Genomic DNA, 14,171 nt, shown 5'->3' on the forward strand with positions numbered 1-14,171 from the left:
TCCTACCGTGTCCCGTGTGAGCCAGGAGCTGCTTTTCAAATGGAGAACAGTTACCGGCACGAGTCCCTTGCTTCCCTGGTCTCTCTGGTCGGTAGCACCAGGACCTTCTATCAGAGCTGGTCCACCCACCATCTCTCTCTGCCGTGGCCTCTTCTCATGATGCTCATGTGACCAGGCAGCCTCCTCTGCGGCCTGCACCTGCTTCGGGGCCCCTCTTCCCCGAGACTCTGCGAAGTTACAACCCCACAGAGATCACGGAAAGTGAGGTGAACCTTGTGGACCGTCTCAGTCACTGTTTTACTGCTGTGGAGAAACACCATGACCCAGGCAGCTTATAAACGAGAGCATTGAACTGGGGCCTTAGTTACCGTGTCAGAGGGTCAGTCTACAATCATGGCAGCAGGCCGGCAGGCACGGTGCCGGTGCAGTAGCGGGGAGAGTCCATCTTACGCACACGCACACAGCAGACAGGGAGCTGGTGTAGGCTTTTGAACCCTCAGAGACCGAGCACCCCCAGCGGCACACTCCTGCAACAAAGCCCCTCCTCCCAATCCTTCCCAACCGGTTCAGCCGGGAGCCAGACACTCAACTATCTGAGCCCATGGGCGCCATTTGTATCTGAGCCACCACAGGGCTCAAAGGTGTGCACACACGGCCTCGGTTCCTTTCCCGTTGCTGTGATGAAATATTCAGACAAAAGCAGCTTGAGGAAGGGAGGGTTTTGCGGTCACCGCTGGGAAATCAAGGCAGATGGTCATAACGTATTCATAAGAAGCAGAAAGTCACTGTCTTAGGGTTCCACTGCTGTGAAGAGACACCATGACCGAGGCAATGCTTAGAAAGGAAATCTAATGGGGTCTGGCTTACAGTTTCAGAAGTTTAGGGTAGGCAGGGGTTTTTGTTTTGTTTTTGTTCCTATTTGCCACCCTTCTCCACCCCAATCCCTTCCAACCTCCCAACACTAGGGTCGAGAAAGGAGGTTAGAGAAGAAAGGGGCGTAGATCTCTTTAGACTACTTCCTGCTGAATAGGGGCGATAGGTTCCCAACGGCAAGTTTGACCTTCACCGTCTGGATACTCAACCTCTTCTCATCTCTTTGTGTGAAACTACTTGACAAACTGTAACCAGCCCACAGCAGCCAGAGCCACAGGAACCGCAGAGGGAGCAGCAGCCTCTCTTCTGAGCATCCTGGGTGCCTCTCGGGGCTCTGGCATTTATCCCCTCTGAAAAGTTCCCAGAATTCCAAACATCACACCCTGGAAGAAACTATCTTCAGCTGGCAAAACCACGCCCCTGCACGAGAGCACCAGGCAGATCATAGCCAGCTGCTGTGAAGCGACCCCCACAACCCACACCTGGGATTCAAACAAAAACATGTTCACACAACCCAAAATCCTCACCCCAGTTTAGTCCATCACCATCACGGTGCAGGCTGGCAGGCACGGTGCTGGAGAAGGCGTTCTACATCTTGATCCACAGGCGCCAGAAGGGAACTGTGTGCCACAGTGGGCCTAGCTTGAATGCATATACTCAATTCGCTTTCTCTTTTTCCTCCTTTCGTGTGTGTGTGTGTGTGTGTGTGTGTGTGTGTGTGTGTGTGTGTGTGTCTGGAGAACCAAGGCTGATGTCAACTATCTTCCACCTCATTCATTTTGAGACAGGGCTTCTCAATGGACCCCACAGGTCACCAGCATTGCTAATCTCAGCACCCCCTTCTCATTCAAAGGCTGAAATTACAAGTGAGCCGCCACGCCTTCCTGTCATTTACGTGGGTGCAGGGGATTGAACTGGGGTGCTCTTGCTTTTGTAGCTTTAACCACTGAGCCATCTCCCCAGCCCCTTGCTACCTCTTTTTTATTCAGTCCAGGACTCTAGCGCGCAGGAATGGCGCCGCTCACAAGTAGGCTGGTCTCATTTTGTTTAACCTACTCTAGTACCCCCTCACAGCTGTGCCCAGAGGCCTTTCTTCCCGGGGAAGCCTGTGAACCTGGCAATGGAATCCATCACACCAGCCTAGGAGTTGTTTGCTGACTGGTGGCGGTAAATTTCCGTGTCCGGGACCACAGCAGCAGCTGGAAAGTCACCGGACCTCCATCCCACCTGGGGACGCCGGTGGAGTTCTGAGTCACTAGGGATTGTTACCAGTTTGGAGGCAGGAGTTTCTCTACGTCAAGGAGACTGTGAGCCCTTCGGGAGGGGCTGGGGGCGGGGCATGAAGGCCTTCCTCCTGGGACTCATCTCCTGAGCTGAGACACTGGAATTTATTTCAGCCTCCCAACTGTCCCCTCACCCAGGTCGAGCTACACTGAGTCCCAAATCCACACAAGCCCAGGCCCCCATCAACTAATCTGGCCCTGTTTAACCTCCAAGTTTGTTTTCCTGGGCCTAACACCCCCAGACTCCTGCTCGGGGCTTGGCAGCTTCCACAGGCCTTGGCCACGCCTTGAATGTGCGGGTCCTCTGAGAGCAAGCCTCGCTCGCGCTCCCCTTCCTGGCCTTGCTGTCGTTAGAGGAGAGAGCCCGGGGAGACAAAGGCAGGTGAGGTGCCTGCCTCCCGGGGAAACTCAGTGCTCCTGCGGATGCGATTTCGCCACATAGTCACTGCATGATTTTTAAGCAAGGAAAGACTCATTTTCTAGAACACAGGGCAGAACCGCCGCCCTCAGCAGGAAGCTGCGAGGGAATATGCAAAGTCCTAGCCAAATTGCCCCATCTTGTGTCTCTTCCATTCTTTTTTGTTTATTTGGTGTGTGTGTGTGTGTGTGTGTGTGTGTGTGTGTGTATCTGTGTCTACCTGTCTGTACATCTGTATGTGTTGGTATCTTTATGCCATGTGTGTTTGCTTGCAGAGGACAGAAGAGGATGTTGGATCCTGGGAGCTGGAGTTATGAGCCACCTGAGGTGGGTGTGGGGAACCAAGGACCCTCCCAGATAGCAGCCAGCATTCCTAACCACTGAGCCATTTCCCCAGCCCTCTTCCCCATCACCACTCCTTCTTAGCACTCATCTTTCTCTTAGTGTGAAAAGTTTGGGAGAGGGGAGCTGGAGAGATAACTCATTGGTTAAGAGCACTGTCTGCTCTTCCAGAGGTCCTGAGTTCAATTCCCAGCAACCACATGGTGGCTCACAACCATTTAGAATGTGATCTGGTGCCCTCTTCTGGCGTGCAGGTGTACATGCAGATAGAGCACTGTATCCATAAAATAAGTAAATCTTTGAAAAAAAGAAAAAAAAAAAGCTTAAGAGGGCTGTGATTCTCGCCACCCACTGATACCAGCCCACGGGCACCACCTGCCCTGTGGCCCTGCGGCTGACAGTGAAGACTCTCCGGAGCGGCCCCGCCCAGTCTTGGTCACTATTTTTATCAGGGTTGTCACCATGGTTACTAAGTGCTGCAGCCGCTTGGTCTGCTGTCGTCTTAACCAATCATCTCAAGCCACCTCCGGTCAAACAGTGAGTAACGGCGACGCCACAGCATGCCACGGACTGCCACTGTCCATCAGCCCCTGACAAGGATGTCACTGGAGCATTAGTCAAGATGTGCGGGCAGCCTGACCCAGAACGTGCCACGGGGGCAGCCAGTCAGGCCCTGGGTGGGGACAAAGGTCACACTCGCTCTCATTTTTTATTTTTGTTTTGTTGTTGTTGTTTGAGGCAAGGTTCTTCTGTGTAGCAACCCTAGGTGTCCTGGACTCACTCACTCTGTAGACCAGGCTGGCCTCAAACCCACAGAGATCTGCCTGCCTCTGCCCCTCCAGCACTGGGTTAGGCATGTGCTACCACACCTGGCATCAAAGATCACATTCTCAATAAGTCAAAAATGGTTTGAGGAAGAGGTCCCTCCAGAGACAAAGAAAGCGCTAGAACACAGAAGAGCTGTAAGTTTGGGAAAGATCAGCTTCTGGGACTCAGCAGGGCGTGTGAGCCCATTTTACAGACAAGGAAAGTTAAAACCAATGCCCCATGCTTTCTGGCCAACAGGCCCAGAGCACCTGCTGTGTGTGTGTACACGTTCATTCCCGTGTGTGTGTGTGTGTGTGTGCGCGCGCGCGCGCGCGTGTGAGCACGCATTGGTACTGGAGGTAAGGTCTCTCCTGGAAGATCCAGCAGGCAGCCTCGTTTCCATGCCTACATGCATCCTCGCTTGCAACACGGCCAGATGGAAGGATTACACTGGAGCCTGCAGAGACGTCAGCAGAGGCTTCTTCATCAGAGGCCCTGCTGTCCTCCTCACCACTGTGACAGGATGGGGAAGACTGGCCCCAGCCTGAGGCTTCACAAGGTTCTGTCGATCATGGTGTTCAGCGTGGGCTGGGCTGGCGTGGGGAGCAGGGTAGCCATGACAGGAAGGAGAGAGAAGCTAAGACTTTCTCCCTTTTCCCCCTTAGTTCATCTGGAGCCATTCTGCCAGTGGGATGGGATTCACCCTAGCTGGTTCTCTTTCTGGATACACCTCACAGACACACCCAGAAGTGTACTTTACAAATCTCTTAGGTGCTTCTCCATGCTGCCAGGCTGGCAGTCAAAATCGTGTGCTGGGGGTGTTTGCTCGGTTGAGGGCTTGCCTCACCGGCACCACACAAAAGCCAGGCTAGAAAATGCAGTCTCTGGCCAAATAACTACTGATGCTGGCAGAGGGGAAATACTGGACTTCCGGCTGTCTCTGCCAGGAAGTGTGCTTTTAAAGATGCGCATGGTCCCTCACAGATGCCATCTTAGAATTTATTTATTTCTTTTTCCTGGGCTTGTAAGTTTTTACCTGCTGTAACTGTAAGGTCCTGTATCTCATGGAAGGGAACAGGAATGTCCTCAGGGGTGATTGTGATTCTAAATCTCAAGGGCTCCAGCAAACTAAACTTGTTTGTTTGGATTGTTTCAGTCAGGGTTTGTTGTTGTTCTTGGGTTTTTGTTTGGGGTTTTGGCTTTTGGGTTCATTTGGTTGGTTGGTGGCTTTTTTTAAATGACAGGGTTTCTCTCTGTAGCCCTGGCTGTCCTGGAACTCACTCTGTAGACCAGGCTGTCCTTGAATTCAGAGATCCACCTGCCTCTGCCTCCCAAGCGCTGGGATAAAAGGTGTGCGCCACCACTGCCCGGCAAGACTGTCTCAGGAACCAGTAAACTGTTAACAGTACAAACAAGAGAACAAGAACTTTGGGCGACCATAAAGGAACAGATGGCTACCATTTAAAGTCACTAAAAATCAAGGAACTCCAGAGAGAGAATGAGGAGGCAAGCCCTGCAATGAAAAAGTACTTGACCACGCTGATCGGGTAAAGTGTCCTCAGCAGCCTACCTCCCGCTGTTAAAACAAAATTTCTTCACGAAATTATAAAGGAAAGAGAATAATTCACAATTTGAGGAACTGAATTTGTCTGGAGGAGAGAGTTTTTTTCTCTCCTTAACTTTTTTCTTTTTATTTATTCCTAATGTGTTGTGGTATGGTGTGTGTGCGCTCATGTGTGTGTGTATGTGTGTGTGTGTGTGTGTGTGTGTGTGTTTTGTGTTTATGATGGTTTTTTTTTTTTTTTAAAGATTTATTTATTTATTTATTTATTTATTTATTTATTTTATGGCTCTGAGTACTCTATCTGCATGTATGCCTGCAGGCCAGAGAGGGCACCAGATCATATTATAGATGGTTTTGAGCCACTATGTCTGTGCTGGGCATTGAACTCAGGACCTCTGGAAGAGCAGCCAGTGCTCTTAACCGATAAGCCATTTCTCCATTAGTGGTATTTGTGTGTGGTGTGGTGTGAGGTGTGTGTGTTAGTGTGGTGTGTATGTGTGTGTGTTAGTGTGGTGTGTATGTGTAGGTCAGAAGACAAGCTCTCCCATCCACCTTTACATGGGTTCCGGGGATCAAACTCCCGTCATCCAGCTGCACAGCACGTGACTTAGGCACTTAGCCAGCTAGCTGCCCACCCGTCCCTGCTCCCCCTTTTGAAACAGGGGCTCATGTAGCCCAAGCTGGCCTCAAACGCGTTATGTGCAGGAGGCTGGCCTTGAACCACTGCTCCTCCTCCCCCTACCTCTGATACACGCCAGCTGGTGTGTCTTAGCACATCTGATTGCTGGAAAGGCATTTTCTAGTAAAGTGGTGTGCCGTTGAGTGTGACCGAGGATGCTAACCAGAAAATGTCCTAGGAAACCCATGCATAGTGTACCAGGGAACACACACAAAGACATTCGGAGCCCGGCTAGCTGTTGGATGCCTTGAATCCCAGCACTCAGGATGCAGAACAGGCTGATGTCTATGAGTTGGAAGCCAGTCTCATCTACGTAGTGAGCTCCAGGATAGCATAATGATATCTATCCCCCCAAAAAAGGAAAAAGAATTTAAGAATAGATGCACACCAGAAACAACCCAAAAGCCTATCAAGGACCAGGTGAAATGGCTCAGTGGGAAAAGGCACTTTCTGCTAAGCCTAAGACCCTGGGAAAAGGCTGGTTTCATCAAGCTCTCTGTCTGTCTGTCTCTCTGTGTGTGTGTCTCTCTCTCAAACACACAAATTAAAATGTAAAAACAAAAAATTTGAAAGCCTATCACTAGCAAAATGCATCTATGCATTTCTTTACAAAACATTTACTTGTATTTGTGTGTGTGTGTGTGTGTGTGTGTGTGTGTGTGTGTGTGTGTGTGTGTGTGCGTGTGCATGTGTGTGCGCCTGCTCACAGGGTCCAGAAGAGGCTGTAGGAGCTGGAATTACAGGCTGTTGTGAGCTGTCACACACGGTGCTGGGAACTGAACTCCACAGGCGCAGGACAAGCTCCTCACTTGCAGGAGGATGTTCTTTGTACACCGCGTACACAAAGGCTGATTTCTGCACCCAGAGACCCGGACATTGTGATTATTACTAGGAAGCATCTCCTGTCTCAGTGTGTTGTAAACATTGTTCTCCATCACCTTCTGATTGGCTAATAAGGAGCTGAACAGCCAATAGCTGAGCAGGACAGGGTAAGGCGGGACTTCCGATTCAGGTGGGACCAGAGAAGGCGTTGCCAAGAGGACATGGATGAAGGGGCAGCCAAGGCAAGACCAAGATGGCAGGCAACGGGAAGTGAACGCAAAGCAAGAGGGCAAAGCCCAAAACATAAGAATGATTCCCCTTAGGAGGAGCTGCGTCACAGGACGCCCATGCTGCCGGCAGTCTGCCGTGCCTTGAGCTGCTTGGTGAATACAAAACAGGTGTTCCTCTCACAGCTCCACATAATACCGGATCTGTATGTCTTGTGCACCTTTCTTACGTCACAGCCACATTTTTAAAATCTTTCTGGATTGCTTACTCCGTAGCCCTGGTCTCCAGCCCCTGCCTCAACCTCTTGAGTGCTGGGATTACGGGTGTGCACCCCAGCGACCTGGCATTCACTTTGTCTTTTGCACTAGCTTCTTTCCCGTGGCTGTGATGCAAAGCAACTCACTGGGGAAAAAAAAAGTTTATTTGACTATGGTTCTGTAGAGATCAGAGTCCACCATGGCGGAGAGGGAGGGCAGCAAGCAGAGGGCATGGCATCAGGAGCAGGAAGCTGCTTTGAAAACAAGTTCAATGGTGCGGAAGAGGGGAAACTATAACTACTGAGAGCCCCCCCCCCCACCTACTTCCTCCAGTAAGGTCGCACTTCCTGAAGGTTCCTCAACCTTCTCAAGTAGCTGAGAACCAAGTGAACCAAGGGACATTTCTCATTCAGATCAGTTTCTGATCATTCCCTTAAAGAGACAGGACCAGACTCTTAACCAGTGTTGCAGATTCCCTCCCCCACACTCAAGAATGGCATGTTTGTTTTTTAAAGATGTTTATTTTTGTGTATACAGTATTCTGCCTGCATGTGTGCCTGCAGGCCAGAAGAGGGCACCAGATCTCATTATAGATGGTTTTGAGCCACCATGTGGTTGCTGGGAGTTGAACTCAGGACCTTTGGAAGAGCAGGCAGTGCTCTTAACCTCTGAACCATCTCTCCAGCTCCAGCTCCCATCCTTTCAAAGGTAGTTTTACAGTGCAGCCAAGGCCAGCCTGGAACTTACTATATAGCCCAGGCTGGCCTCCACTCTTCCAACTTCAGCCATCTGAGGGCTGGAATTTGGGGCATACGCTACTATGTAGTGATCATATCCTTTACTAATATAAACTGGTACAACCTCAGCACTCAGAAGCAGAGGCGGGAGGTTTCCAAGTTCAAGCCTATCCTGGGCTTCATAGCAAGACCTGTCTTAATAAACAATAACGATAACAGACGCCTGATTAACATCCACTGTCTTCCCGAGTACTGTGAACCACCAGCAAAATGATTTAACCCAGAGATGGCAGTTGGTGGGGACTGTAGTTTGCATCTGGCTGGTCAGAAGAGGATATGATAATCTATGGATCAGCACCGGCAGAGAAGCAACTGGTCAGGCCAAGCCCCGAACCTGTGGGATGTTATCTCACCTACAGGCAGGTCGTATCAGAACCGAATCAAAGGACAGGCCGCTAGAATCTGCTCTGGAGATAGCAGGCCTTTCTTGCTTTGCATTGTTAACATAGGACAACAGGGGCTACAACGGTGGCTCAAGGTAGCAGCTCTTGTTGCTCTTGCAGAGGACCTAGGTCAGGTTCCCAGCCAATGTAGTGGCTCAGAGCCATCTGAAACTCCAGTTCCAGGATATCTGACACCCTCTTCTGGTTCCTGAGGGTATTATAGACACGGCGGATATAAATACGCAGACAGATACTCATACACATTAAAAATAAAAATAAAAAATAAAAATGTAGTGCATGGTGGCACACGCCTGTAATTCCAGCACACAGGAGGCAGAGGCAGACGGATCTCTCAGCCTGATGCTGACCTGGTCTACAGAGTTGTAGAGGGTAAGGGGTCCTTGTGCACACAGATAAGCACAGGGAAGCCAGGAAAGTTAGACGCACAGGCTTGTCTCTTCCAGGGAAGGGGATGTCACTGGCTTCCGCCCAGATGCTGGGACAGTAGTTTACAAACCAATGATCTTTTGTTATCTGGAGGACCAGGCTTCATCCAGACCATCAAGAATTATTACATTTTTTAGCCCAGACTCCCTCCCCCCTTAGGCCCTGAGCATTGCTGCTCTGTCCATAAAACCATTCTTATAAGTAATTTTTTTTTTCAAGACAGGTTTTTTGTTTGTTTGTTTGTTTTGTTTTTGTTTTTCTGAGACAGGGTTTCTCTGTGTAGCCTTGGCTGTCCTGGAACTCACTCTGTAGACCAGGCTGGCCTCAAACTCACAGCAATCGCCTGCCTCTGCCTCCCCCTGTACTGGGATTGCAGACGTGTGTCACCACGCCTGGATAGTCCTTATGAGTCATGTTACTTGTGCTCTACGACACCCTAAGTGACTCTGTGTCATCATAGAGCCAGGTTGATCCCGACTCCCACAGGCCTCGTGTTTACATCGGGCATTCTCCCTAGACCCTTATCTTGAGCATTGTTTCCAAGTCAACAGAACCATTCTTCGTGAAGAAGCCATATGTAGTTTGTAAAGAGTTTCCACGTAAACATGTATTAAGCTTTGTTGTACACATGGGGCTGAGTTAATTGGCATCAGAAAACTCCTCTCCAGAATTGCGCCGTGCTTAAATGTGGCCGAAATAAACTGCCTGGCATCAGACTCCATAAACCTGAACCGGTGCTGGATAACTAAGGCGGAGCTGAACTGAAGCTGAGCTGCATTCTTGTTCTCTCCTCTGATCATTTTGCGGCCAGCTGTGGTACTGGTCGTAACCCTCACACACAGTGAGTTCAAGGCCAGCCAGGGGATAGATACATAGATACATATTTTGTATCTCAAAAATACAAAACCAAATTAAAACAAAAAAAAATCAAAACACAGGACAACAGGACAGACAAGGTCCTGGTGTTGTCTGCACCTCTTCATTTAGAGTCTGAATCTTCCTGCAACTAAAAGGGAACCTCCCTGAGGCTGAGCCATTGTTTTCAATCACAACGAGGAAATGACGATATCGGTACCCCAGAGATCTGATTTTTTTATAATTCTTTACATACTTATTTGAGACAAAGTCTTACTACGTAGCTTTGGCTGGCCTAGAACTTGATATGTAGACCAGGCTGGCCTTGGATTCACAGAGATCCTCTTGCCTCTGCCTCTGCCTCTGCCCTGTCTCTGCCCTCTGCCCCCTGGCTCTGCCTCTGCCCCTGGAGCCCTGAGACTAAAGGTGTGGGCTACCACACCCAGTTCTATTTATTTATTTATTTTGAGACAGGTTCTCACATAACTTAGGCTTGCTTTTAACTCCCTGCGTAGGCGAGAAGGACCTTGGATCTCTGATCCTCCCGCCTCCATCTCCCAAGTACTGGGATTCCAGGAACCCATCACCACACTCAGCTTTACGAAATCCTAAGGATCAAATCCAGTGCTTCCAGACCCCACTAGGCGGGCACTCCACAAGCTGAACAATAGCCCCATTCCGCCCCTAGCTCGCTGGGAACCTCTCGTCCACGCCTGTGCTTCAGTAAGCAGTCAGGGAAGCAAGCCCTCTTTCCTACACAGGAAGCCCTCTTCCCACCCATCTAGAAAAGTGACAGTACCAGCGTGGCATTCTCTTCTTTCACTTCCTGCCAGGCACTGCCCTGGGCAAGAGCAGAATGCTGCGGGGCTGCCTGGAGCCTGGCCCAGGCCCCTCTCCTTTCCCACATGAAACAGCCCCACACGGCCCTGGCTGCGTCCCTGGAGGCCTCCTTCTCCTTGCTCGCACTGGGAGAGACAGGCTGCAGGAGCAGAGCAATTGCAGGGCCGCCTGCTTGCGGGGGCCCATCTGTTCACAGGCTGCGGGGAAGCGCAGAGCTGTCTGAGAAACGACCTCGAAGGCTCATCCTGGGTTGCTTGGCAACGAGCAAGCAGAGACAAGCGGTTTCCTGTCCCTCAAGGGGAGCAGCGCCTGAACTCGGCTCTCCTCGGGATGAGGGAGTAAGGGCATGGGGGGATGAAAAGCCCGAGGCCGCCGGTACAGCCGACACTTCAGTTGCTCGGCATCTCACGCGCCGCGCTCCCGTACTCCCGCACGCCAGGTCATCACCCAAGAGCGCAGGGACACTTTTCCATAGAAGACCTGGCCTCACGCAGAGATCTGAGGCCAGTTAGAGCTCCTGCCTCTGAGTTCCGGAAGGCCCGGGGAGCTGCGGCTGGTGCCTGCTGAGCTCTGCGTGTGCGCCTGCGCCAGTTCTCCAGCCTGGGTAAACCGGGCCTGGAGGTCAGGGTGTACCGTGCCAGGTGGAGGAGGGGCAGCTGGGGACCGCGGGAGGGTCTCCAGCAAGCCCGTCAGCGGCTCCCCTGAGCCTCCCCCTCATCCTTGCACCTTCTTGCCGCAGAGGCTGCCAAGCACACGTGACTTTGTTCCCAGGTCGAACAGCACCCTGTTTTGACACAGTTCCTCCCGGGCCCACAGAGGCTGATGGGTGTGGCGGCACGCACACATCTTTAGGAACTTGGGAGGTCAAAGACAGCCAAGTGTAAGGCCAGCCTGAGCTTTATGAGACCCTGTCTCAAGCTGTGTCTTTTTTTGAGAAATACTAGTCGAACGTATCAGAGATGAGCAAACCTGGGTCCAAATCCAGGCTCAACTTGGAATGAGGGAAGCCTGAAGTGACAGAGACCTAAAGGAGATAAAAATGTTCATCTCCATGTAAAGGTCTAGGAACGGAGGCTGGGCTTGGTGGCACAAGCCTTTAACTCCAGCATTGGTGAGGCAGAGGTGTGATGTGTGTGCGATGCGCGTGGTGTGTTCATGTGGTGTGTGTGCGGTTCCTGGTGTGTTTATGTGGTCTGTGTGTGGTGTGTGTGTGACGTGTGTGGTGTGGGTACGGTGTATGCCCGGTCGTGTGTGTGATGTGCGTGTTACAATTTGCAGGTGATGATTTCCAGCACAGAAAGCGTTCAAAGTACTGAAACAGAGAAAGGGGAAAGGTGGGAACCCAAGAAATCTTCTTCCGCATCAGATGCAGAGAGAGCTCGGGGCCCTGAGTTCTGTTCTTCCAAGGACCCGACTCCACAGGGTGGGACAGGACAGCCGAAAGTTCAAGGCCAGCCTTGGCTACATCGAGAAACCCTGACTCAAAAGGACAGAAGGAGGTAGGGAGATGGCTTAGTCAATAGTATTTACTTGTACAAGCTTGAAGACCTGAGTTAGGATCCCCAGAACCCAAATAAAAAGCAGGGCATGCCTGTAATCCAAATGTAGAGGAGGCAGAGACAGGAAGATTGGGGGAGTTTGCTTGGCAGTTAGCTTTTCCAAATCAGTGAGAGGTGAGCTTCCAGCTTGCCTCCTCACCACGTGTCCCCAGTCCAGTGGGTGGGGCTGAAGGAGCAATGAAGGCATGGAAGGACGCCCTCACTCCTGTCAGCTATGAGAACCGCAGCTCCCACTGGCAAGGCTCACAGGGTGGACACTGGATGCCAGTGGCCCAGGAAGACTGAACTCTGCTCCTTGTACCGTCAGTCAATGGCAAAGGCCGTCATTAAACAGCAAATGGAACAAGGTGACTACAGAAAATGAAAAATTCAGAATAAAAAGGAAAAAAAAATAAGCCAGGCGGTGGTGGCGCACACTGTTAGCTGCAGCCCTCAGGAGGTGGAGACAGGAGGATCTTTCTGAGTTCAAGACCAGCCTGGTCTACAGAGCAAGTTCCAGGTCAGCCAGGGCTACACAGTGAAACCCTGTCTCCAAAACAAAATAACAAAACAAAACAAAGAGAAAGTGCCCTGCAGGCCAGGCCCAAAGCAGGAACCTCGCCTGTGCAGTCAGGGTTTTCCCATCACCACCGAAACAGCCGTCTTTCCAGTCTCGGATGGATCCTAGCAATGACTTTGCCGTTTGTTCTTCCCCAGAAGGGACTGGGCTTCGTGGCCGTTCCACTCCGTCAGCATCTGCCCCCGACTCAGTCCCTGCTGAGTGAGCGATGCTGAGCCAGGAACAGAGGCAGCAGAGCAGGCCTCCCCAGTGCTCATGGCCGGCCACTGGGGAGCTGTATACACCAAGCCTGTCAGCACTAACGAAAGCTAAGCCACAGCTGCCAGCCCTCGCCTAAAACCTTTCGACGCCCTCCCACAGTGCTTAGGAAAAATCCGAGGTCTCCTGGGTGTCCTGCCGTGCTGTGTCCCCCCACCCCAGACCTGGGTCCAAGCCTGGCCTCTGTATAGCAGCCATTTGCTGTCTCTCAGCAAGAAGCTTCAAGTGGATTCCAAGGGAAAGAGCTCTCTCTCTCTCTCTCTCTCTCACTCTTTCCTTCTCACTCCTCATGTCTCCTTTCTTCTCTGTTTTCTCTGTCATTCTGTTCATCACTGAAGTTTTGTTTATTTGTTTGTTTTGTTTTCTTTGAGAGACCCTGTCCACACTTGGGTATGTCTTGTTCTCTTAATCAGTCCTTTGCTTAACATCTATCTGTAGATGGACATGGTGGCTCACGCCTTTAGACCCAGCACATGAGAGGCAGAGGCGGGCCAATCTCTGTGAGTTTGAAGCCAGCCTGGTCTATGTAGTGAGTTCCAAGACAGCCAGGGCTACACAGTGAGACTCTGTCTCAAAACAAAACAAACACACCAGTCTTTCAACAAACTACAACCTGCTTCATCTGGACTTGTCCTGAAATTCTTTTCCTTTGCAAAGCCAAGAGGAAGCCAGCTTTATGTGGCTGAGGCTCTTAAAAGAGAAGGGAATATCTCTGGCAGCCGAGGGAGGCAGCTCTGTCCATGCTGTGAGCTGTGGTGAAGGCTGAGGTGGGGAACTTCAGTGCAGTTTCTAATGAGGTAACCTTTGACCTCCTCGGGTTCTGGGAAAGTAGCTATTCTGTGATGTCGCGCGCAGCCTTCGCCGATAAGGATGACGCGGCAACCGAGGAGTGTCCAGCAACAACTTTATTGTTACAGCTCTTTTAGCAGATGGTGAAGGAAGGACCCAGACCCCGGGTTGTGCTCTGCTTAAATAGCCAGTCAAGGCGACGTGTTCGTCTGTGATTGGTGCTCCACACAAAACCTGATTAGCATATGATCCCTAATTGGAGGACCACATAAGCCTACATTAGCATAAGGTGGCACATGCGCAGATCGCAAAGCCTTTGGCGGGAACCGCTCCCGCCAAAGCAATGCTGGCAAGAAGAACCAGGAAGCAGGAGACCGGCGCCACCTTGTAGTGGCGGGAGCGGCTCCCGAC

This window comes from Psammomys obesus, unplaced genomic scaffold (assembly GCF_907164565.1).
Source record: "Psammomys obesus unplaced genomic scaffold, mPsaObe1.curated_primary_1811, whole genome shotgun sequence".
NCBI lineage: Eukaryota > Metazoa > Chordata > Mammalia > Rodentia > Muridae > Psammomys > Psammomys obesus.